The sequence below is a fragment of the Panthera pardus genome, unplaced genomic scaffold, assembly GCF_024362965.1.
Source record: "Panthera pardus isolate Hobbes unplaced genomic scaffold, ASM2436296v1 HiC_scaffold_25, whole genome shotgun sequence".
NCBI lineage: Eukaryota > Metazoa > Chordata > Mammalia > Carnivora > Felidae > Panthera > Panthera pardus.
In genome coordinates, this window is record NW_026526821.1 from 35,597,332 (window position 1) to 35,623,973 (window position 26,642).

The following is a 26,642-nucleotide window of genomic DNA, read 5'->3' on the forward strand; positions in this document are numbered from 1 at the left end:
ACTGGCTTATTTTGGAAGTTTGTACCTCTTGACCACCTTCACCATTTCACTGACTGTCCACCCGCTTCCTCACCTCTAGCAACCAGCAATGTGTTCTCTGTAACTTTTAGTTCAGATTTAAACAAAATTTTTGTAGATTCCACATATAAGTGAGATCGTGTGGTATTTGTCTTTCTCCATGTGACTTATTTTACTTAGCATAATGTTCTCAAGGTCTACCCACATTGTCTCAAATGGCAAGACTTCCCTTTTTATGGCTGAATAGTATTCTGTTGTGTGTGTGTATGTGTGTGTGTATAAATGATTTAAAATAAAATTTAAAAAATGCAAAATCATACAATTCATTCCCCTACCTTTTTATGATGGTTGTGGATGAATCAGATTCCAGAGGAGTTTGGCTATTTCTGTTCTGCAACTTTTTGTTGGGTTTCTTCAGTGTTCTTCATTTTTCTTCAGTGTTCATTTTGGCAAGAGGTGGAAGCATTTTGCCACAGTGTATTTCTGTAACAACATGGTACCAACATGCGTCAGGAACCCACCAACATTATGCTCTGTTTAAAAATAAACACACACCTCACTTACTTCACATTCCCCTACATGCTGCACATCCTTTCTCTCCTGTTTCAATCATTTCTGAGGCATGTGGCCACTGACCTGTTATTCCCTGGACCCCCTGGCAGTGTCAGGCTCCCCCTTAGCACCTCTCCTGCATCTGTCATAGCACTTTTCTAATTCGGTCCCCTGTGAGTCCAGCTCTCCAACAGATGGTGAGCCCAACGGAGGCAGGAACTGTTCCCATGGTCCCTGAATCTCTGGGACTGAGCCCACTAACTGGTAATTGCACATGTTTAGTGCAGAGATCCTCATTATCTGCAGCAGTCACATTCTATAAGGTAGCCGCAAACACCAGGTTAGTGAATGCTGACCCACTGCTCCTCCGGGAAATCCAAGACTAGGTTTCTCCAAGTCTCTGACGCTAACGTGCTCGTCTCTGCTCACCAATCAACCGATACATAACCTTGTTTGATAGTTTCAGGTGTGTTTCTGTTTAAAGACACATTTCATATATATTGTTGATTCATCAATGGTCAACTTAGCCAATAGCACCAGAACTCATGTCTGAATGAAGACAACCGAAGACATATTATTTTTTCCATACAGCACATCACACAGAGGAGTACTAGATAGCACTTTAGCACTATGCTGGGGGGCCGTTTCACACAACAAAACCACCAACAAAAGCACAGAATTGCCAAAACATGTGAGATGGTGAAGTTGCAAATACAAAATCTATGAATAATGAAGACTATGTACACACTGGCTAATTCAAAGTTATATGTATATCTGTAAGTTCCTAGTCTTGCTTATGGTCCAGCACAGCACTGCCACTGAAATAATAAACACTAATGGTAGGATACAAAGGAACTAAATACAGATTTCATAAGCTTCATGAAAGATCCAAAAATTGAAAGCAGTTATTCTCTCCTATCCTATTAAAAAGACAAATTCCAGGTCCTAGTTCTTTTCTTCTTCCTGATATTAATCACTGCTCATCCAATTTTCAGACAAGTCCAAAGAAAACGTCCCTGAAAATAATTATAGGTTGACAGTCTACCCTATCCATTATGGGACAACCCAAACTGTTTCCAGAAGATGGCTCCATTTTTCTCCTTGAATAGTAAGAAATACCTGCTTTTATTTCATTACATGCATCAGTTAACTGTAGGTACACAATGTACACACTTAGTATGCTTGTATTTTCTGTAAAAATGCCAGTACTTTATGATCTAAAAAATGGAGGGAGCACACTTTAAGTATCTACTTTCCTGTGCATTCAAAAAAATGTTTAAGACTTCCTTAGGAATACAGATTTATGTTTTAAAGCTGTTGCAAGGATTTTCCAATTAAGTTTACTTCTTAATATTTAAAACTGGTTAAATTTAAACTTGATTTATTTGTAGTTCATGGAAAGCAATTTGTTGGTAAAATCATCATCTTAAAAGCATGCCCTATGTTTTAAACTACGATTGCTAAGATCAGAACTTCCTAAAAATGAATGTCTTGCATAGATAATGAAAAATCCTAGATAGTTCTGAAAGCTCAGTTGTGGCACGCTTTAATTTTTTTTAACATGCTTTTAATTTAGTTCAAAATCAGTTAAAATATAAGTAGACATAATTTCCTTTTAAAGTCTGGTGATTTTCTCTTCATATATTTCAGAGTAGCAAAAAAATAAGTCACCGTGTCAGGAAATGCAATTTCAAGCCTGATATAGCCATATGGGTCTGTCATATAACAGTAATATATTACAGAGAAATATCTTGATCCAGAAAAGTTAAGCAAAATAAATGCATATTTAATTCCTTATTAGTACCATTATATTGCATTTTCTATATAATTAACCAATATTTGCTGTATGTTTATTTTGTAAGAATTGGCATGATTTTTAATTTTCTATTTATACTACAAATAACCAAATTTAAAAAGTCAGATGCCATAAATTTAATATGTGCCTAGAGTATCACTAAAACTCTCCTCTCAAATTGTTTTTTCTTTAAACATGCAGCTACGAAACCTTTACCTATACATCTCTGTAGAGCCATATTGCCACTCACTATTGACCTAGAAAAGGCACTCTGAATGCTCAGTAGACTATGTTCGGATAACAGCTATCCCACTCTGAACCTGCTGATAATGTACCTCTTACTATGAGGTACTGATGCCAATTAAATTTATTTGCAACCTTTGAAGAGGAAGGGCTTGACTTTGGAACCAATAGACTTGCTCCAGTGTGAACTAGCTGCACAGTTTGGGCCAATTCATCATTGCTCAAGTTTATTTATCATCTGACAAATGGAGATGGACACAATCTTCTGCAACACAGAGGGGTCCTCGGGGTAAAGTGAACATGTCCTATGTAAATTACCCAGCCAATCGTGAAGAGTAAAGAATGTTAGTTCTGGTTTTTAGGAAGTACAAAACCAACCCAAGTAGCATTTCGGACAACTAAATTTAGCTCTTAAAACCAAAAATCAGTGAATAATTTGCAAAAGAAACAATCAAAGGAAAATTTAGAGTTTACCCACATTTTTTCTTACCAGCAAAATAAGCATCTCTATATGTGTCTGTTATAAAAATAGAGATCTACCCAAAGGAGAGTAAGTTTTTATCCATAAGTCTAAGCTAAGCCATTTTGTACATTTCATTTCCATGGATTCTCTGGTAAACTGGCCCCTCAATATTGGACTCCTTGACCATCAGATCAAATAAAAAAGCTTCACTACAAATGGCACCTCAGAAATGGATATATTATTGAGCTCACTGGCCAATTACTAAAAAACTCTATTTTATGTAAAACATAAAAACAGAACAAAGATTTGCTATCAACTCTGTTAGTACAAATACTTCTAGCCTGCACACGTTTTTCTTCTCTCATTCAAGAATAAGAGCACTTATGCAGATCATTTTAAGGTGGTTTAGACCCGGGGAGGAAATAGGCCCATCAGCCTTGCAATCTAAGAATATTTCCTGCATTATTCACCCTTTTATCCACTTCTCCAGAAATTTGAGTTTGTGAACTGCAGATTTTTTTTCCTTCTTTCTCTCTCAAAGAGAAAAGGCTATGACCTTATCCTCATTAATAGTGAGTTCTGAGCTAATGAAGTCCAGCGGATTATGAAATCATGAAAGATGCTAAATACCATCAGGTCAAAGTCTTCCAACAACTCCAAGACATTGGGGTAAGAGGAGAAAAATAAATGGATTGTATGAAGAAAACCTGTAATTTATTTAACCTTTTTTTGACTATGATAGAATCTTTCCAAAACAAATTAATATGGATCATCCTTCTTGAAAATATACCTTCATCACTGTGCCATTTTATAACAGCCTTTTCTTTATGTCTACTTTATGACATGGATAATTCTACACTTTCAACTAGATGTAGCACTCCTCATCCAATTGGAAAACTTTAGATACACAAAAGGATCTCATTACTGGGTTTGACAGTGCAAAAGCCAAGCAGAAAACAAGCTGGCAGAGACAGTTTAATATAAACCTTCTCTGAGGACTTGAAAACAACATTAAATTTGTTTTCTGCTCCTCATCTGCCCCTTTGTGATCTTTGTCTCTCTATATAATAAAATATTTATACCAGAGCTCAGCAGCCCTTCCTCTTTCTTCACTGTTGGAATAAAGTGTGTTCCGTTCCCTGGGAGCAAACAAACAGAAACACTAAAAATCTGAATACATAACTCTGGGGGAGAAGAGAACCCCATACACTGAAAAACAGATTTTCTTTCATTCAAAGCAAGGTAACTGACATAGGGAACTGCATTTTTGCAGTAATTATTTATGCACCTGTCAAGTGTGCCAAATCCTCTCTAGGGAAACTTCTAGGGGGCCTATAGAACTATTTGCTGTTGTTGGATTTCCTCTAATGTGGATGGAACACTATTTTGATTTTTCTTCTCAGGGAATAATGAACCTCGATTTTCTAAAACCAATCTCATCTCTTCCTGCAGAAAAATATCCTGTTCAAAAGTCTGGCCTCTATGAAACCTTTCCCCTGAGACGACGGAAGCTTTGAGCTTTATAGGACTGAACTGAACTGTAGGGGGTATTCTCATGTTAACGCTCCTTTCATTTGCAAGAGCAGTTTCCGTGTTGGCTTTTATTTTAGGAGTAACTATTCTTTAGGCTAAAATCTGAGTAAACAATTAAGTTTGGATATATTAGTTTTCCAGTTGAATAGAAAAGGCACTTTGAATTTTTAGTTGGGAGATACCCCGAGTTCTAGCTCCTCTGATAAGTACTTGCTTTTCAAGCTTGATTGACTAAAGCATTCTGTATCAGGGCTGCCTTATCTCAAATGACTGGTAATGCCACACACACACACATCTTTGAGACAGTTAAATGCAATGCTGTAGGTGCAAGACCTTTAGATACTCTGAAGTACTATACAACATTAGAAGAGTTATTTTAATTCCTATGTGTTTCAGTTATATAAACATTAATCTGATACAGAAAAGATAGCAGCTCAAAATTTGGTGATAACATCTCCGAAATATGAGGATTCTCTAACTTCCACTTCCACAGATCTGCACCTGGCCAAGCTGATGCTCCTGAGCTTAGATTTTCGGAGATAATGAAATGGGGGTGATAGTGGGGTATATATAGAGAGAGACAGAGAGAGAATGGGCCACCATGGAGGCAGTTTTTATAACCACTCCTCTAAGGCAGGGGTTCTTTTTTATTATTTATTTTTATTTTTGAGAGAGAGAGAGAGTGAGAGAGAGAGAGAGTAAGAGAGAGAGGTAGAGTGCTAGTGGGTATGAGGGGTGGGGGGATAGAGAGAGAGAGAGAGAGAGAGAGAGAGAGAGAAAGAATCCGGAGCAAGCTCCACTCTCACCATGGAGCCTGACACAGGGCTCGATCCCATGACCCTGGGATCATGACCCTGGGATCATGACCTGAGCCAAAATCAAGTCAGACACCCAACTGACTGAGCCACCCAGGCTCCCTAAAGTAGGGGTTCTTAACCGGGGGTCTTCACTTCAAGCCCCTGGGATCATTTAGATAGGATTTACGGGTTTCATGAATTGAGATAAGAAACTACCTATTTTCATTAGCCTTTAACAGGCAACAAAACCCAGGAATATTCTAAGGGTCTGTGATTGAGAAACATAAACCTTTTCATACCACATTACGATTGTTGCAGACACCATGAAACATCATTTGCATTCATCACTACTCTAAACATACACCACTTATTAGGTCTGCCATTGGATATTGTATTTCAAAATCAAGTAACACATATCACCATAACACAAATTTATTTTTGTGTTTTATGTTTTGTGTTATTTTATTTTTTTGTGTTTTGTGTTATTATATATTTTTATTTAGTTTATTTTTGTGTTATTTTAGGTTTTGTAAACTTTATGTCAACATAATTGGTTTCCTTTATAACCCTAGGTATTTCATTTAATGCATTTTAAAACATCATGTTGTCACTGTGGTAACCTAGCAATTCCATTCCTACCTATCTACCCAAAAGAACTAAAAACCAATACTCAAGTTCTGGTACAAGAATGTTTATAGCAGCATTATTCACAGTAGCCCCAAAATGGAAATAACCCAAATATCCATCAACAAATGAGAAGATAAATAGAATGTGGTATTTCTATACAACGAAGTATTATTCAGGCATAAAAAGGCATGAAGGCATAAAAAGGAATGAAGTACTGATACATACTACAGTGTGGACAGAACCTCAAATATGCTAAGAGAAAGAAATCAAACACAGTCACATATTGTAGGATTCCACTTATATGAAATATCCAGAGCAGATAAATCCATAGAAGGAGAAAGAGTGATGGTTACCAGGGCCACGGGGCTCAGGGTTATGAGGAAGACTGCTTTCGAATGGTGGAAAGGTTTTGGAACTAGATGGAAGCCGTGGTTGCATCATGTTACAAATGTATTAAATGCCAGTGAGTTGCTTACTATAAAATGGTTAATTTTATGTCACATGAACTTCATCTTGATAAGTAAAACCAAACAAGGTGCTCAAAATTGGCTTCCAGCCTTTCTGGGACTGCCAAAGAAGTCCACAGCACAGCAAACAGATAAAATCCCTGATTTAAAGGTTCCCACAGTCTCCTCTTCCTTTGGTCCAACTGAAGATGCTGGGCTTATTCCACAGTTATGCAAAGTTCCCTAGCATACCAGAGCACCGGAGGCCTGAAGTTCAAGTTAGCAGGAAACAAGGACGTAACCAATGAGCACTACACTTACTGTTAAGTCCTGTCTGCCACTATGTTTCTAATATAGACTTACAGATATATTCCAGGAAACAGAGAATGATCAAAAAATTTTCAAGTAAAGATAGCGATTAGCTACCACAACAAACTACACATTTTAAACGAGCAGAAGCAGTGGACATTACTTTGTCAGTAGTACGGTTTTCCCATGCTGTCGGTTCTCCTGTGTACCATCGACTCTTTTAGGAATATCTTCATGCCAGGTATGATGCTCCTAGAACTTTACTGCACTTCCCTTAGGTTGTGTTTTTCATTCATTCAACAAATACACATCCACCAGTAACATATGTTATAAAGAAAGAAAAAAAAACTGGGCAGGAATAAGAATGACAGCAAGTTACTAGAAAAAGAGATCAAGAAAGAGACTCCCAAGAGGTGGCATTTGAACAGAAACTTGAATAAAGTATTTGATACTCATTTCCTCTGTATTACTCGAATGAGCATTAATGAGTATCAAACAGTGAGGTGAACAGTATTCTAGGCTATGGGGATAACATGCGCAAATGTCCTGAGGTCATGAATGTTCATGGAACAACATTGAAGGCCCATGAGGAACACTGGAACCAGTGGGGAAAGAATGGAATAAAAATAAAGCAATGCCAAGTAGCCACTAACCAGACTGTGGATGGCCTTAGAGATCATGGGTAACATTTTGGATTTTATTGTAAATCTGATGGGGAAGCCATTGGAGAGCTTCGAGCAGAAAGTGGTGTGATCTAATTTACATTTTAAAACTATTCATTGGGGAGCCTGAGTGGCTCAGTCAGTTAAGTGTCCAACTTTGGTTCAGGTCATGATCTCACGGTTCATGAGTTCGAGCCCCGTGTTGGGCTCTGTGCTGATGGCTCAGAGCCTGAAGCCTGCTTTGGATTCTGTCTCCATCTCTCTCTGCCTGCCCCCCCTTCCTCCCTCCTTCCCTCTCTCTCTCTCTCAAAAAATAAACATTAAAAAATAATTTTTAAAACTGTTAATAGATGTGGTAGAAACACAGCAGGTGGGCAAGGGTGAAACACTAGTTAAGAGGCTATTTAGCAGCACAAACAAAAACCATTAGCAACTTGTACCAGGGCAGGAGTAGCGGAGACAGATGACTCTTCGACGGGTTGGCTATGGTGCAAGAAAAGGAACTCCAGCCTGAGCAGAATGGACAGGAATGTCACTTACTGAGCTGGGAGGCAGCTGGAGAGGAGCAGCTGTAAGTGGAACTATTGTCCATTTGGGCTGCTATAACAAAATATAACAGCCCGGAGAGTTTAGAAACAACAGAAATTTATTTGTCACAGTCTAGAGGCTGTAAGCTAGAAGTCTGAGATCAGGATGGGAGCACAGCTGGGTGATGGTTCTCTTCTGGGTTTTCACTGGTAGAAGGGGCTAGGAGCTCAGTGGTATCTCTTTTATAAGCACACTAAACCCATTCATGAGGGTTCCACACTCACAACCTAATCACCTTCCCAAAGCCCCACAAATTTTAACGCATGTCCTGTGTGTAGGACACAAACATTCAGACCGTAGCAAGTGTGTTGGTCAAGAAAATCAAGGGTTCAGTTTAGAACATAACAGATTCATTGCAAACGGTGGCCCAAATTCTTTGTCTTCCACTGTATCCATGCTTTTCAGCAGGTAACTCTTGAGGCCCCTCCTTCCCTGACTCTAGGTTTAGCTATGTGACTTGATTTGACCAATGAGACATTAGCAGCTTCCCTATATTTTCAATTACTTGCACATTTGTGACTTTTCTGGCATGTCTGACATTACCATAAAAATGTGTCCAGGATAGCTGATGTAGAGATAGGGAAAGAAACATGGCCCTGATCACCCTAGCCAAAACCATCCTACACACGTAAAGAGCCACCTGACAAATAGGCACAAGTCCAGTCAACTACTAGCAGGACCATCAGGTCATCCTACAGTTGACCCGAGATGTACAAGCAAGCCTGGCTCGGATTAGCTGAACCCTGCAGAGTTGTGAACTTAACAGATGTATGATTGTGTGGCTGGTTGTTACACAGCATTTTCATGACGATATAAGACTGACACAGGATGTTTCCTCTTCACCCATACATGAGAACTGCAGTGGCGGCCCATCCCAGCCAGTCCGAAGAGTCTGTGTGTGACAGAATCCTGTTCTAACATTCTAAGCTGCTGTGCTACAAACAGAACGTCATAGGAAATTAGTAACCAAACCTGAATCATAAATAACGAATGAACCACAAATTCCAGGCTCCCTCACTTGTAGAAGCCCATTCTAAGAAAGGCCCAGCCTGGGTGACTGCAATTAAGTTTTTTAAAAATCTGTAGTTTAGGAAAGTTTATTAAGATTTTTAATACTGCAGTATATTTTAAGGATTATTGTTAAATTCAAGAAACTTCTCTCAAGTGTAAGATTTTAGGGCATTTCAGGACTTCTTTGGATTGCCAACATTCAACTATTAATTTGTCATCAATATCCTCATTGACTTGGCTTCTAATACCATTCTGCACAAAAAGGAACAGAGACAAATATATCATGAAGCCAAAGGCTCAAGGCCATTCACTTGTTTATGAACATCAAGACCCTGAAAAGGACCCTAGCAATAAGTTCATATGGTCCTATTTTCACAAACCAGGCAAAGTAAGATATTTTAACAGCAACTGGTTAAGACAGCTGTCTCTTTACATTCCAACTTCCTACATCACACTTCTCTATGTGTTGCGTGGAGTTGGGGTGGTGATGGTTATTTTGGGGCTCTAGCTAAGGGGGAACTTGAGCTGAGGATGCATTTGATTTGTAATTAGCGGGCTCCATTTATGTGTTTTGTAGTAAATTTCCATTATGTTTCAGTATTGGTGGTCATCTCAATGCAGCAATGACTTCCAGGAATTCTCCAACACCTCCCTGTACTGACTGACCTGGCATCACAGCACAGAGATGCAGGACTTGTGAGCACATTGCAACGTAAGTGTGCCCAGCAGCTCTGGAGGCAGGTGCATGGAGGAAGTCTGCCTTTTATAAAGCTTCTTAAGTCACGCAACATGCGTACAATACTTCATATGCTAAAATGTGTTCCAAGGGCTCACGAAATTTTTGTTTAGAAACTTGATGTTTGAACATACCATCTAACTGCAATATGGTAAGCTGTTTTCAAGGTATCATTAAAACAAGTGAAACATTAAATCTCCCTGCTTTGATCATATAAGAAAGATACCTTTTAATGTCATCACTGTATTTATTAAAGAATGGAAGAAAACCTAAGAAAAAATTGAGAATATGAGACAAACAATTAAAATAATGAACCAATAACAATCATTCTGAAGCCTCTGGTACCAAGAAATTTTCAAACCACACCCAAACCATTTCTTAGGAGGGAAACTGTCAATCAAAGTAACAGATTGGTTCTTGTTTGATAATTCAACTAATAAAGAGTGAATCGTATGAACACCGGAAAATATTTAAATTCTTCCTGATTTGACACAAATGAAGAATGTGAAGACAACATAAAACTCATCACAGTCATAACAAGGAAGACATTGATGAATTGATGAGTAAGTGGTGATGCAGGGCATTGAAGAATATTAAGATTAGTCATTGTGCAAGCAAACTTCAAATGCACTGAAATCTTAGGCCTCCTGTATTCAAAACATGTGATAGAGCTTTTCCAAAATTTGGTAATTTTTAAAAAATATTACATGTTGGGGCACCTGGGTGGCTCAGTCGGTTGAGCATCTGACTCTTTATTTCAGCTCAGGTCATGATCTCATGGTTTGTAAGATGGAGCCCTACTATTAGCATGGAGCCTGCTTGGGATTCTCTCTCTCCTACTCTCCTCCCTTACCCCCCTCTCCCTCAAACTAAACAAACATTTTTTAAAAGAAGTTTACAGGTCATTTCTGATAAGCCATAATGCCAAAATACACTTTTCTAAATATGGGTAAAAAAATAAATTTCGATCAGACATCTTAACAGAAAGGCTGCATTATATTTCCATTTGCTCTATAAAAAAGTTTCAAAACAATTTTTATATGTAAAGGTAAAGAGATAATCCAGGCATTTTCAGCCAAAATGTATATGGGTCAAGGTATTACTGGGGTGGAGTGGGCAGGCTATTAATAAAAGTATACTGCTTTTCTGATTTTGTGATGGTTCCACTGTTACCTCTTTAGCTTTGTAATTTGTCATGAATATTTTACTCCAAATATTCACATTCCTAACTTAATTTTGTGTCTCCTGACACACCTTTGAAACTCATAGATCTTTAGGTTTATGGATCTTGTTTGCTGGGCCATTGGCTACTTTTTCCTCAGTATGATTACTCAAAGTTTAAATTTAAAAAGTTAACTAAAATGTATGTACAAAGCATGACTACCAGTTCAATCAAATTAGAAATGTCACAGTCCAAAAGCAGCAGCTTGGATAACCTTGTCTGTCTCTGTGACGGCTACACACAGCAATTCCACTTCTGGAGTTCATCTTCAGCTGGCCGTGCGTGTCAATAAATTGAAATCCCGATAAGGGTAACTGATTCTAAGTGAAACTGAAATTAAGCAAATTCGTGACAAAATGGAGCATAGAAATTTTTTTTAAGAAACATGAATAGAACTTTGATTATATGGCTGAAAGGAAAAAGAGCATAAGGATTTTCCATATTTGGTTAAGGTGGTATCTGCCACATAGTAAACAGTTACCGTTTCTCCACACTTTGTAATTAGTAACCATCTTGGTTTGGGGGGTGGGGAGAGATGCTTTGTGACTAGGCAAATATCCTGTTCTCCACAAACTTCATCCCATTAACTTTAGCATCCATCAGTGGATTGTGCCTGCAACAATTATTACTATGGTATGTGCCTAATGGTAATTTTCTTTCTACTCTTCCATTGGAATTTATTTAATTCCATATATTTAATTGGAATTCTTCCCTAAAGGAGAACTGTCCCTTCACTCCATGTATATATTCAATTACTTATTTATATCTGCAGGTACTTGGGGATGTTTTTTTTCCTACAGGTATAACACTCTCATATATTTAGTTGTTCAACTACCCCAATTTTGTCCATTTATAACCCTGACAGGTTGGTTCATGTGGGCTGTTAATATGCTCTTGTTCCGTTTAGGGTGCTACCTTACTTTTTGACAACACAAATATTCTGGGTAGTTCTCTTACCCTTCCTGGAATCAATCACTTTTGCAAAGAGCCCTCATTCCTTTTATTGGAGAATAGTGTTTAGAAATCAAGATCTTGGTGCTAAGGATGCTCTTTGCTCCTGAGGTGTCATTGACTTTAAGTTCTTTCAGTGGACAGAGCTACAAAATCTATGTATGTGTACTAACCCAGGCATATACACACACCTGCATTCACGCATACTTCAATCTAATCATGAGAAGCCGTCAGAGGAATCCAACTTGAGAAACATTCTAAAAAATAATTGGCTACTATATACTTCAAGTGGCAAGCTCATGAAAGTAAAGAATGAATAACTGTCTATGCTTGGAGGAGACTAAGGAGACATGATAATTAAATGTAATTTGGGATCTTGGATTGTAGAAAAAGGATATGAATGGGAAAAGCGATGAAATCAAATAAGGTTTGTCATTTAGTTTATAGCAGAAGTTGGCAAATTATAGGCCATGAGCCAAATGTGCTCTGCCACCTGTCTTGTAAATAAAGTTTTATTGGAACACAGATACAATATGTTCACACACTGTTTTTAAGCTACAACGGCACAGTTAAGTAGTAGTGGCAGATACCTAAGATTATTACTATCTGGCCCTGTACAGAAAAAGCTTGCTAACTCCTGGTTTATAGTTTTGCACCATTTTTTAATTCCTATGTTTGGTAATTGTACTACAGTTATGTAAAATGTTAACATTAGGGATGAAGAGCACACAGAAGCTCTTTGTATTATCTTTGCAACATCTCTCTGGATCTAAAATTTCAAAATAAAAATTTTAAAGTATTCAAATTAAGTGCTGACATATAAAATTCAAGAAATTTCACCTAAAATCTCTACGTAGATTTTTTGAAGCCAGAAAATTTTATAACATTGTCCAAAATCACAGTACAATGAACGTTGGGACCTGTGGCTAATGTGTCAGATACTGCTGGTTATTGACTCACTATTGGCTTCCATAACATCAGAACCCTAATTTTGTTTGGCACAAGGTGTCAGTTAAAGACCTTATTTCCTAGTCTCTCTGAGAGCCAGGGATGGTGAATGATGCAGAAGCACAAGTGTTCCCATGAGACTTTAAGGAAAGCTCATTAGAATAGGGTATGAGCCATATTCTCCCTTCCCTCTTTCCACTGCTTCTTATTTGGAAAATCGATGTGATGGCTCAGGTTTCAGCCATTGTATTAGACCATGAGGTGAAAAGAGCAGTCATGCATCCACTTCAGGCAGAGCTGAAGAATGGAAGAAGCTTGTGGTAGATTTATCGTAGCCTAATTTTTCACGCATCCTTGCATTCATACCCTTTGCAACATTTCTCATCAAGGAACAAAACCTATTTCCCAACCCATTTTATCTGGGCTGGACTTTATGACCTGATTTGGTCAAGAGAATCCGGCAGTAGTGACACAGTATCAGTTCTGAACCTAGGCTTCAACAGGCCCTGAGAGATACTTTCTTAGAAACCTTCCCCTGATATGTGAAATAACCTGTGCTAGAGAATGGTGAGAGGTCATGCAGGGTGGGACCCATGTGGTCCTAGCTGAGGACATCCTAAAGTCAGGCCCCCAAATACAGGATGCACAGAGCTACTTATTCAACCCAATGTTGACTGCAGATGCAAATGAAACCAGGACCAGAAAGTTCTCCCAGGTGTTGTGTAGACTTATAAGCAAGAATACATTCTTGCTTTATGACACTGAGTTCAGGAGAGTCTGCTATGTGGTGTTAGTGGCCTGACATAGAACATACATCTCTGATAACCATGAAGTTACTGCTGTGGCCTGAGACTTCTTGCGTGAGGTCATCTATGTTTTTTAAAGTAAACTCTACCCCAGTGTGGGGTCTGAACTCACCACCCCAAGATCCAGAGTTGAGTGCTCTACTGAGCCAGCCAGACGCCCTGATAAACCTAAGGTCATCTTTTATAAGACAAAAAAGCCATCTTGTCTAAACCACTTTTATGTCCAGTCTGTCTTTCCTGTCACCAAATAGAATTCCTGATACATAAAGGGCATGAGCTGTCTACTTTTCTACAATCCGCATTCCTCATGTGTCACCCATTTATGTCACATGCCTTGCCCTGATAGCACTCCAATGTGCGACTTCCACTCTAAAGCCACATTTTTGAAAAAGAGAGGATGTTTTGGTCTCACTTTGAACTATGAGGCTCACTTAACTTAGTGGATTTTTTTAAAGGAAGCATATTTGAGGATGGTTATATACTCTGTGTGAAACTCATACCACACCCCAAACCACCTGAGCTGGAGGACTATAGCTCAGGACAACAGTGGAATTACCCATGGGATACGAAAGAAATAACTGGAATGATGTTTTTTTAGAGTATTCAAAACTTACTAAACTTATGCCAGCCTCTGTCAACTGCTACTGGAGGTTCAATGAAATCCCTTTAGAGAGAAAACCTTTTTTTTTAAAAAAAAAAGAACTGTATAAATGTAGAAAAAAAGTGAAAACTCAGGCTACCATTTCCTTTAACATATATACATACAATAATTCAAACAAATGCTAACCACATTGTCCTAATAGTCATAATAATGTACATGTATGATAATTAGCTATACATAAATTAGAACAGACTTAATGTAATGATTATTTAAAATATACAAGAAGTAGGGGCACCTGGGTGGCTCAGTCAATTGAGCGTCCGACTTTGGCTCAGGTCACAATCTCGTGGTCTGTGAGTTCTAGCCCCGTGTCGGGCTCTGTGCTGACAGCTCAGAGCCTGGAGCCTGTTTCGGATTCCGTGTCTCCCTCTCTCTCTGCCCCTCCCCTGCTCATGCCCTGTCTCTCTCTCTCTCTGTCAGAAATAAACATTAAAAAAAATTTTAATAAAAAATAAAAAAATATACAAGAAGTGACAACCTATCAATTAAAATACATAAGAGCAATTAATAGTTTATATTGCTAATGAAAAGTAGTACAATTCAATTTTATCCTTTTATATTTACCATTTTAAAACTAAATGGCAGTTTCTATCAATAAAATTACCACAAAAAAAGATGATTCAATTTATAACTGGTATTCTGCTGTGTTTTCCAAAAAAAAAAAAAAAGAGAGACACTTCTCTTTTGGAGACCTCTACGTTTTAAAAAAAAAATTATTTATTTACTTTTGAGAGAGAGAGAGAGAGAGAGAGAGAGAGAGAGAGTGTGTGTGTGTGTGTGTGTGTGTGTGTGTGTGTGTGTGTGTGAATGATCGAGGGAGGGGCAAAGAGAGAGGGAGACAGAGAATCCAAAGCAGGCTCTACACTGTCAGTGCAGAGCTTGATGCAGGGCTTAATTCCATGAACTTGTGAGATCATGACCTGAGTCAAAACCAAAACTCAGACGCTTAATTTGACTGAGCCACCCAGGCACCCCTGGAGACCTCCACTTTTTTACATTAATTCAGTTACATGAGAAACTCAAGAATATCAAGCTCATGCTTTGAATTTAGGTATTTATCATTTCATTATTCATCACAAAAAAAGTAAACAGAAATAAAAATATGGGCATGCTCAAGAGTACCTTTGGCTCCAAAGATTTTTTGTAAAACATAAAAGCTCTTAAAATCTGAAAAAAAAGTATGATATGGGTGTGTTCTGATATGGTATGCTCTCTTGGAATGAACAGGTACATATATCCACACTAAACTGGAGGTGACAGGGGCGCCTGGGTGGCTCAGTCAGTTAAGCATCTGACTTCAGGTCAGGTCATGATCTCACGGTTCGTGGGTTCGAGCCCTGCATCGGGCTGTGTGCTGACAGCTCAGAGCCTGGAGCCTGCTTCGGATTCTCTGTCTCCCTCTCTCTCTGCTCCTCCCCCACTCATGCTCTGTCTCTCTCTCAAAAATAAACATTAAAAAAATTAAACTGGAAGTGACAACAACCACTGGTAGCCCAAGCAAGTGATGATATATTTCATTGAGCTCTTGATTGTTGAACTCATATTCTTGTCAGCTCATTTTCTGTGCTAACCCTTTATCTAGTGTATAGAGACTCAGCCTCATCCAATGTGAAATGAGATGCAGGTATGTCAATGATTGATAGGAAATACTTCTTGAAAAAATACCTCAGAAGTACATCTATGTGCTGCAACATACAGCCAGAAGCAATTCGAAGAGCTCCAGTGGACACTGACATAATGGCAGAGAACTTGGATACCATTTTTCCAAGTCCTGCAGTGTTTATTTACCGATAGATTTTGGTAGGACATGTCTTCTTGGGGAAGAAGTAGGCTCTAAAGCAGCACTGTCCAATAGAAATATAACATGATCCACAAACGTGTGTCACAAATGTAATTTCACATTTCCATAATAGCTTCACTAAAAAAGTAAAAAAAAAAAAAAAAGTGAAAAAAAACAGGTGAAATTAATTTTAATAAAGCATTTTCTTAAATATAGCCAAAACAGAATTTCAAAATGTATTAATAAATATTTTTTTTTAATTTTATTTATTTTGAGAGAGAGAATATGCACGAGTTGGAGAGAGGGGCAGAGGAGAGAAAGAGAAAATCCCAAGCAGGCTCCAAACTCAGCATGGACAGGGCGCTCAATCCCATGACTGTGAGATCATGACCTGAGCCAAAATCAATAGTTGGACACTTAATTGAGCCATGCAGGTGGCCCAAAATAATTTTTTTCATTTATCTTTTCATAATCAGTCTTTCAAATCCAGTGTGTATTTTATGGTTACAGCACATCTCAATTTGGAGTAGCCACAACTGAAGTTCTCAGTAGTCACTGTGGTTCGTGGCTCCCATACTGGACACTGCAAGTCTAGAGTCCTCTGTGATTTAGTGTGATCATTTAAAAATCTAAGAAGTGACAGTAACTAGAGAAGAAAACAATGAGATTTAAAATACAATGAGTAAATCAATTTTCTAAGAAGAATTTGGTAAAAATTATACTAGCATTTGAAAAATTAGCACCGGGGTGCCTGGGTGGCTCAGTTGGTTAAGCATCCGACTTCGGCTCAGGTCATGATCTCGCGGTCTGTGAGTTCGAGCCCCGCGTCGGGCTCTGTGCTGACGGCTCAGAGCCTGGAGCCTGCTTCGGATTCTGTGTCTTCCTCTCTCTCTGACCCTCCCCCATTCATGCTCTGTCTCTGTCTCAAAAATAAAAAATAAAAAGTTAAAAAAAAATGAAAAATTGGCACCAACTAGGTAGATTTTTATTTTCATTTTTAAATACACCCACCTTAAAGTAAGTTCTTTGTGAACAGAGAAATTATTGGGACATTAAAGTATACCAAAATGAAACCCATTCAACTTTAGTGAAATATACCAAGCAAATAATGAAATACTTTTATTTATATTCTGTAACTCAGATAATAAAACATAATATAGGAGGCCTGAAGTGAATATAAAATGTCAAAACTAACAGCATAATCTTATAATCAGCCTCCAATCCAATTATTACTCTTTAGATCAAAATTTATCTACACTAAAAACTGACATGGGATTATTTTTTTCCAGAGTCAAATTAGTTCATTAGAATGACATATGCAACCAATAGGTCAAATATAAGGTATAGAGGTCCAGTTGCATGTTAATAAGCTATAAAACCTCTAGGCAAAAATAGGTGCTGTGCAGAAAATGAAAAACTCTTCTAATTTTTTTTTTTATGTAAAGACATTTATTTTTAAGCAGTTTAAGTACTCAAACATCAATGAAACACAGCAAGCCTCCAAGCTGTCAAACTACGTGATAAGTCAGTAACAGTGTGTGCTTCTCAGGGCAGATTTTAATTGCATTTTGGGATATCGTGAAACAGTTTGCACCAAATATAAATGGCAAAAGTTATACATTTAAAAAACTTTCCTTATCTACTGTTCATGTGTTCATTGTAGAAACAATGGAAAAACATAAAAGCACAAAATAGAAAAAAAAATCACTCAGAATCCTAGTACCTAAAACATTGCTGTTATTTTAGTCTATATTCTTCCATGTCTATACTATTATAATTATTACTGCCAGGTCTTGGTGATATAATATACTCATGTGGGCTCTCCTGTAGATATGAATCTCTTAACAGATATGATAATCCCACTTGGCACACAAGTACCCATACGCTGCCCTTCTCCTACACAGCCATCTACTCAAAGGTTGTACAGTGTTCAGAAGTACTCTGATCTGGGGTTGATCTGTCAATGTCTTCTGTTCCTTTCCTCCCACTCCATCCCCCTCAACTATACACTGAACACCCACACAGTAAAACCTCAGCCTAAATACACTTTCTTCCAGGGGTGTCTGGGTGGCTCAGTCAATTTAGCATATGTCTTCGGCTCAGGTCATGATCTCGCAGTTTGTGGGTTTGAGCCCCATGCCAGGCTCTGTGCTGACAGGTTGGAGCCTGGAGCCTGCTTCAGATTCTGTCTCTCTCTCTCTGCCCCTCCTCTGCTGATGCTCTATCTCTCAAAAATGAATAAAATGTTGGGGAAAAAACCCACACTTTCTTCCAGTTAGCTCAAAGATTTTTAGTGCTCTTAAGAAGAGATGGTGCTTCGTAGAAACACAGACTATCAGTCCTGCTTATTTAAAACTGTAAAACAGAATTATTGGGAATAGACACCAACTTCTCTCTCTTGCTCACTAATAACATTGGTACTGGCTGATAAACATAACCTTTTGGCCATATTTTACTAAGCTTTACTTTGTGCCTGAAAGAACCTACTTTCTCACATGAATCTCTAGATTCAACAATAACATTTGCCAAGTGCTTTAAAGGGCAGACATTGGGTTTAGGCCCAGACAGTGAATTGTGGATGAAGCAGACATGATCTTTTGGCCTCACAGAAGTAATATTTTAGTAGAGAAAATAGTTTGCAATCAAGTCAGCAAATAAATACATAATTACCTACTGGGATCAGTGCTGCAAAGGAAATGGACATGAATGTGGACACAGAGAAGATGATATTGCCTACCTTAGTTTCTGACATAAAGACCTATTTGAAAGACTATCAAGAACCCAGGAAGTTTCCCAACCACTTCACCAACACTGACCTTTCTTCTCAGAAGCATAGCACTGTGCTAAAGAGACCCAAACAGAGCTATCTGCACTGACAGATACTATTGTATCTGGTTGTACACACTGGCCGTAGCAAATAATTTTTTAATCAATTACTAAGGTAAAGTCATTTATATGGAGGTGGCTTTCCTTTAAAAAAAGAAAAAAAAAAAAAAAAAAGGAAATCCTTCCAAAGACTACCACAGAGAAAAAGGTGACTTTAGGAAGCTTTAATTAGACTTCCTATTACAATAGGGGAATGTCTCCCTTTAAAACTACTGTGGCATCCTACCTATGAAGCTGATCTCAGATATGCTTTTAAAAAGCTGTAATTGGGGGCACCTGGGTGGCTCAGTTGGTTAAGCATCCAACTTTGGCTCAGGTCATGATTTCACAGTTGACGAGTTCAAGCCCCACATTGGGCTTTGTGCTCACAGGTCAGAGCCTGGAGCCTGCTTTGGATTCTGTGTCTCCCTCTCTCTCTGCCCCTCCCCTGCTGTGCTCTGTCTCTCTCTCTCTCTCTCTCTCTCTCTCCGTCTCTCAAAAATAAACATTTTAAAAAAGTTTTTTTTAACTGTAATTGTGAAAATGACAGCTTTTTGTATTAGAGAGGATAGAAACCTGGAGACATTTTTGGATCTTTGTTGGGCAAAGCAGTATACTGAATGTGTATATATAACAAAAGTAGGCCTACGGTATTGATGGGATAAGGCAGAGAGCTAGTTTGGCCTCCATGGAAGAATAAAAGGAATTTGAAAGAAGTGAGTAGGCAACTAGATAAATCAGAGAGAATAAGGGGAGAAGTGGGGGACAGACAGGGACATACAGATGAACAGAATGATAGTGGGAGAGAGGAGGGACAATAGGAGAAACACAAACAGAAAAATACAAAGAGAAAGAAAAGGAAAAGAGACAAAGGCGAGACCTAACAAAGTTGAGGCCAATAATGTTAAGCACAGAGCCAGTGCGAATCCCCCTATGGATGCAAATGTCATGTGTCTAAAATATTAATAAGTAACATTAAACTTAAATTTCTCTATCACTGTCTGATATCATTTCTCTATGTAACTCTTTGGTAAAATCTGCTAGCAATACTCCCCTTAGGATTAGAAGTGTTTTGAGAAATGAAGGAAGAGTAGAGATGACCATACTGGAGGGCAAGCAAGCTGGTGAACAAAGATGCTATTGGATCCAAGAGCCATGGAAGAATGAATGGGAGAAACAGCCTTCCTTGTGGGCTGACTTCAGAGTGGTGAGTGAACTGCCATTTCTCAAAATTACTCTTAAGAACAATATATGCAATATACAATACTATATAAAAGAATTTATATTCATTGAGTTCCTGTTGCCTCTGTGCTTTATATATACAATCTCATTCTTTGGAACAACCATTCCAATTGGTTCTAGATACTTTGATACTAGATACTTAGTTTTTTTTCACATCAGAAAACTAAGGCCCAAGAGTAAGCTTCCAGGCTGGGGTACAGGTGAACCCAAGAGAGGATCAGCAGACTCCCTGAGCTGTGAGACCAAAGAGACAAAAGCAGCTGGAGTTTTCAACAGGAAATACCAGAAAATGAGAGAGAGGGAGGGAAGGAGAGGAGAGGAAGAGGGAAAAACTATATATCCACAGATTCAAAAACCTCAAAAAAACCCAAACACACACACACACACACACACACAATATGTGAAAAAAACTACACCAAGACACATCATAATTTACTGCTCACAGTGATAAAAAGAAAACCTTAGCAGAAGCTGGGGGGAAAAAAGACATTTACGTACAGAGAAATTAAGATAAGGATGACCTATTTCTCATTAAAAATAACATACACAAGACAACTGTGGAATCAAATCTTGTAAGTAGTAAAAGAAAAATGTCAATCTCGAATTCTGCCTAAAAAAAATGTATTACACAACTGAAAGTGAAATAATGATATTCTGAGAACCACATTAACCCCCCCCACTCCCCCCCCAAAATAAAAACCCCGAGGCAAACACATGGGACAAAAAGAAATAGCAAGAGACATCAGACTTAAACTTAACGATATCAATAACCACATTAAATGTAATAGTCTAAACACTCCATTAAAAGGCAGAGATGTCAGATTGGATAAAAAGCAAGACCCAACCATATGCTTCCTACAAGAAACACATTTTACAGATAAATAAATAAATGTGAAGAATAGAAAAATATATGCTAAAACAAATCAAAAGAAAGCTAGAGTGCTGTATTAATGCCCTAGAAAGTAGATTTCAGAGCAAAGAATATTGCCAAGAATAAAATTGGTCATATTGTAACAATAAAAGGAAAAATTCATCCAGACCTAACACTACTCAATGTTTGTACATCTAAAAAGAGTTTTGAAATACACGTAGCAAAAGCTGATAGAACTATGAGGAGAAATATACAAATCTACAGTTATTGTTAGAGACTCAGTGCTATCTCCATAAAAGAATCTCAGAAAGGCTACAGAGGACCTGAATAACACGAACAACCAATTTGACCTAATTAACATTTTATAGACTACTTAAACCAGCAACAGCACAAAAACATTCTTGACAAAAACACATAGAAAACTTATCAAGATAGGCTATATTCTTGGCCATAAAATTAGTTTCAATTAGTTTAAAAGGATTCAGTACAAAGTATGACTCACAAAAAAAATTGATATCAAGTATGCTATCTGACTATAATGGAATTAGGAAACAGTAACAGAAAAATCTCTGGAAAATTCCCAAGTATTTGGAGACTAAATAACACAATTCTAAATAAATCATGAATCAAAGAAGAAATCAAAAGAGAAATTAGAAAGTATTCAGAAGCAAATAAAATTTTAAATATATGTTTAAATATATATATATAGTAGAATACCATGAAAATAGTACCTAAGGGACATCATACAGCACTAAATTATAAAGTAACATGAGAAAGGTCAAATCAATAATCTCAGCTTCCACCTTAACAAAACCACGTAAAGAATAACAATTAAACCCAAAGTAGAAGAGAGTAAATAATAAAAATCACAATAAAAACATAAACCTGGTTTTTAAGAAGACTGATAAAACTGATAGTGAAACTGATCAGGAAAAAGAAGGGTGACATGATTTATCAATTGTGATTTTTTATTTACCAATATCAAGAATGATAGGGCATCACTACAGATTGTACAAATATTAAAAGTATAATAAAAAATGTTGTAAACTTTATGACAATAAATTTGTTTGTGAACTTGGATGAAAGAACAAATTCCATAAAAGACACAGACTACCAAAGCTCACTGAATAACAATACCATATCTATTAGAGAAATTTACTTTAGAATTTAAAACCTCCCATCAAAGAAAATTCTGGGCCTAGAGAACTTTACTGGTGAACTTTTTCAATCACTTAAATAGTACCAACTCTACACAAACTTTTCCAGAAAATTAAAATGAAGGAAACCCTTATAACTAATTGTATTAAGCAAATATCACCCTGTTACCAAAACCAAAAGGATACTTTATAAAAGACAACTACATACCAATAACCATCATGAACACAGATGTGCAAATTCTAATAAAAAATCTAGCAGTGAATCCAACAGTATATAAAACAGAAAATACATCATGACCAAATGGGATTTTTTTCAGAAAATCAAGGTTGGTTTATATTAAAAAATTAACATAATTCATACATTATTAAGCGAAAAGACTCTATTCTCAATAGATGAATAAAAAGCATTAACAAAATCCAACATCCATTCCTGATGAAAAATCTCAGGAAATTTGAAATACAAGGGAACTATCTAACTTGATAAAGGGCATTTACGAAAAACTGAGTTATTACCATATTTAATAGTAAGAGGACTGCTTTTTCCCCTAAAGTAAAGAACAGGATAAAAGACATCTACTCAACATTGCTCTGGAGAATTTAGTTAGGGGAATAAGGCAAGAAAACAAAAGGCATCTGTATTGGAAAATAAGAAGCAAACCCATCTTTATTCATAAAAATGGTCTATTGGAATCTACAGAAAAGCTACAGAATATACAGTAATTTCTCAAGATTGAAGAATACCAGACCAATATATTAAAATATATTGTATGTCTATGTACTAGCAACAAATAGTGGAAACTGAAAATTTTAAATGCCATTTAAAATATCCTTAAAAGCTATGAAATACTACAAAAAGCTATTAACATGACAAAACTACACTGTAAGCTATAAAAGATAAATGAGAAAAATTAAAGACCTAAATAAATAGAGAAACACACTTTGCTCTTAAGTCTCAAGTCCTAATATTGTTAAGAGACCAGTTCTCCCGAATTTGAACTACAGATTAAATACAATGACAATCAGAGTCCCAGGAGGCAATCTTTTTATAGAAAACTACAAATTGATTCTAACATTCATATTGAAAGTCAAACAATTTAGAATAGCCAAAACAAGGTTGAAAAATAACAGTTGGACAAATAATCAAGACAGTGTAGTACTGAAATAGAGACAAACAGATCGATGGACAGAATAGAGTCTAGAAATAGAACCACAGATATATGGACTACTGATTTATAGCAAAGATGGAAAGGCAATGCAGTAGAGAAAGCATTTTCAACAAATGGTATTGCAACAACTGCATATCCATTTGCAAAAACATGAACCTCAATCGTACTTATCACCACACAAAAAGATAAATCAGACTGGATCACAGACCTACATAAAACACAGATCATCTTAGTGGTCACAAATAAGCAAAGATTTCTTAGATACAACATGAAAGGCATAAGTCATAAAAGAATTTTAAAACATTAAGCTTCATCAAACTTAAGTACTTTTTAAGATCACCACCACAGAGGAAAGATTGATTGATTGTATTGCAATGAAAAAAGAATGGATATGATGTACCTTACATAGTTATGATGACCCTTAAACAACTATGTTGACTGATAACAAAGAACTCATATTTTGTATGTTATATTTATATATACTATATTCTTACCATGAAGTAAGGTAGAGCTAAGAGAATGTTGGAAAATAAAGAAGAGAAAATACATTAATAGTATTTATCAAAAAATCTGCATATAAATGGACCTATACACTTAATATTTTTGTTTAAGGGTCAACTATATTAGTAAATTTGAAAAGGATGATGTTTACATGGTCACAGACATGATACAGGAGAGACTATGCAGTTGTAGAAAGAGAGAAGCCATTATTCCTCTATTGTATGTTCCATTATGCCAAATTTGTACCTTACTCAGCTCATAATCTTAAAAGACAAAATTTCTGCTTCTCTGAATTAAAATATGATTACCTTCAATATGTTATACAATGGAGAAGCATGTTTTGGGGAAAAATTAAAGTAAAACATTCCCATCAAAGCAGAAAATTCAATCAGCCCTTTTCTAAGTCCTGTATTGTAATTAAGGAGTGATAAATTTTCAAAAGCATACAAGGATTACTCTCCCTCTCACAAATGCCTCAGGTACTTTATCCAGTGTTTGCAATATTCTGCAATACATGCAAACTTCTTCAAATATCATGATGCCACACCACACTGAAAAATTCTTCATCCTCATGTTGGATCCACACAAGGTCGTTTTTTGTTTTTTTTTTTTAATCACAGCTGGCAACCATTTTCAAAGTGCTCATCGACTTCTCTACTTGGCTACAGTCATACAAAGAGTCAAATATTCCAGCTGCATAAAATGATCTCCATATTTGACCTTCCCCGTGATAGAGATAAAAGGAAACTTGCATGCATTTGGAACACAATTCATGCACGTGAAGTACAGCAGTAAACTGCAATCACTAAAACTTCTGAAACCTCCCTTAGCATATTATGCAAGTTGAATTTAAATTCAGAAATACATGAACTAAGTTGCCTTCCCAAAAGAACAGTCTTTTTAATTTATCCTACCCTTTCTCTGGATTTTTAAACTGTCTTTACCCAGGACAAAATGACATGTTTTTAATATGAACCTGTGCCTCTGCTTCAACTTATCAGAGGACAGATTAATGACTTTCGTGATTATTTTAAAAATATTGATTATTCAGTCTCAATCTTCCAGGACTCATTTGAGAAATCCCCAAACTGAGTGACTGACAGAAGAGAAGGATCTTTTATCTTCAGAGAGGTCCAGTTATAAGAAAATGCCCAAGATAGAAGCATATCTTGTCACTGTAACTCTCAAACTGCAGTCAGTGAAGATAGAAATGAAAACCAAAAGGCCTAACCACACTTTGGCACTGACCCATTCAGTGCAGGTCTAAGCTAACTGAACCACTGACAGTCTTTATTTCTGTCTAGCTTTTGCTCACTCTAGTATCTCATGCCAACCAGAAGCCCTATTTGGCAGTTGCATACACTTCATATTTTTAAAGGGAAAAATAATTATTAAGAACTCTGGTACAAAGCAATTTCCAAACATGGAGCCTATAGGAACAAGAAATTATCAATGTTCTTTGGTGGTAAACGTGTTGGAGCCACCAATGGACTTTATCAGTGAACACCTTAATTTAGAGTTAATACCGTGGCAGGGATTAGGGGGACTGTTGGCAGAGAACAAGGCCACAGCACAACTGGGGAATTAGAAGAGAGCCTGGCAGCAAATGGAAGGCTCTAAATACCCGGGGTTTATTTGGGGTGGAGGGGCATATCTAAGACAAACTGGGATTCTCTGGAAATGAAGTGAAAGGAACTAATGTAGGGGTGGGGCAAAGGCCTGGTTCTGTCCTATTTCTATTCCTAAACTGTTAGGTAACTGGGACTGACAGATGTAGTAATGATTCCATTATTCAGTAATTACCCTTCTTGTACCCATACTGTTTACCATTTGATTTTGGAGCTGTTTCCAAAAAAGGTGAGGTATATTCCTCCACCCATTTAACTTGCTTTGTCCAACAGAGTAACAGTTTACTACTCCAAGGCAAGGTCCTGAGTGAACTTGTCAGGTCCCACCTGTGCTCTGGCAGCACAACAGCCCCCATCTTGAAAATGTGCCTGGAGAGCTGAGTTGCCTCCCTCTGTCCAGCTGAGGTCCACCTAGATCAGCCAACAGCCAGCCATGATCATCAAGGCGATATAGCTGACCCTTGGCTCATTGAAGACCCATGAGCAATGAACATTTATTACACTATGCTACTGAGGCTCTGTGTTTGTCATGAGGCATTACTGGGGTAGTAGAAAATTGCTCTAACACTCACATACTCTGAAATGCTTGAAAATGAGAGTTTAACTAGATGGCCTCTCAGATCCTACAGCTCAGATTTCCGCAACTGAACCAACAGGAGGTCTTGGGATCACCTGTCAAAAACTTTTCCTTGTCACCTTAAACATACCTATCACATACTATATTGCCCAACACTACCAGCAATCTGTTTCTAGTCAAAATTATTTATGCAAGGTCCCCTCCTGGACAACCATCACGTATGTTCACACTGCCTACAAAGTCGAAAAAACAGGAGTGACAAATGTCTAATACTGCAGATAGGAAATAGAGGAAGACAGAAGCAATTAAGACTGACAGTACAATACCCTATAGAATTGTTCACACTACTTTGGATCACCCATGACCCCACCACTTTTTCTCCCCACCCAATCTCACTCGACTAGTTAATCCACAAGGCCCCTGAAGGAACATGAATATGTCTATCATGGTTAACAATAAGAGTTTTGGATTAAGTTCCTCCAGCCTC

The 26,642-nt window shown here is 37.4% G+C and overlaps 1 protein-coding gene across 5 annotated transcripts in view; it reads right to left on the minus strand.

Annotated features, from left to right (window-relative positions):
• PAK5 (p21 (RAC1) activated kinase 5) overlaps nt 1-26,642 on the minus strand; it is a 316,773-nt gene that overhangs the window by 164,292 nt on the left and 125,839 nt on the right. For all 5 annotated transcript variants that reach the window (XM_019462530.2, XM_053890435.1, XM_019462529.2 and 2 more), the window contains one exon: nt 354-501. The gene's annotated coding sequence lies outside the window, so the exon portion shown is untranslated. The remainder of the gene's footprint in view (nt 1-353; nt 502-26,642) is intronic.